The sequence below is a fragment of the Schistocerca piceifrons genome, chromosome 1 (genome assembly GCF_021461385.2).
Source record: "Schistocerca piceifrons isolate TAMUIC-IGC-003096 chromosome 1, iqSchPice1.1, whole genome shotgun sequence".
Lineage (NCBI taxonomy): Eukaryota > Metazoa > Arthropoda > Insecta > Orthoptera > Acrididae > Schistocerca > Schistocerca piceifrons.
Genome location: NC_060138.1, coordinates 732418567 through 732419249, shown reverse-complemented (window position 1 = coordinate 732419249; position 683 = coordinate 732418567). Strand labels below are relative to the sequence as shown.

General features: G+C 50.4%; 1 pseudogene; it reads left to right on the top strand.

The window, feature by feature from the left end:
* The first annotated feature begins 242 nt into the window (after positions 1 to 242).
* Positions 243 to 360, top strand: LOC124724767 (annotated as a pseudogene).
* Positions 361 to 683: the final 323 nt, after the last annotated feature.

Sequence of the window (683 nt, the reverse complement as noted above, 5' to 3'; positions counted from 1 at the left end):
TGAGTTAGTATGGGCAGAGGTGATTCTGGGCAACCGGAATAAAATAATAATTGGATCCTTTTACCGACCTCCCAACTCAGATGATAAAATTGCTGAAAGGTTCAAAGAAAAGTTGAGTCTATTTTCAAATGCTTACCAGAGTCATAATAATATGATCCCAGCTGAGGTTCGAGTCCTCCCTCGGTCATGAGTGTGTGTGTTTGTCCATAGGATAATTTAGGTTAAGTAGTGTGTAAGCTTGTGGCAACGGCCTTGCCGCAGTGGATACACCGGTTCCCCTCAGACCACCGAAGTTAAGCGCTGTCGGGCATGGCCAGCACTTGGATGGGTGACCATCCCGGCCGCCATGCGCTGTTGCCATTTTTTCGGGGTGCACTCAGCCTCGTGATGCCAACTGAGGAGCTACTCGACCGAATAGTAGCGGCTCCGGTCACAGAAAACCATCATAACGACCGCGAGAGCGGTGTGCTGACCACACGCCCCTCCTATCCGCATCCTCAGCTGAGGATGACATGGCGGTCCGATGGTCCCGATGGGCCACTTATGGCCTGAAGACGGAGTGCTTGCAGTGTGTAAGCTTAGGGACTGATGACCTTAGCAGTTAAGTCCCATAAGATTTCACACACACATTTTTGAAATAATAATGTAGTGTGACTGGGGCCTCCCGTCGGGTAGACCGTTTG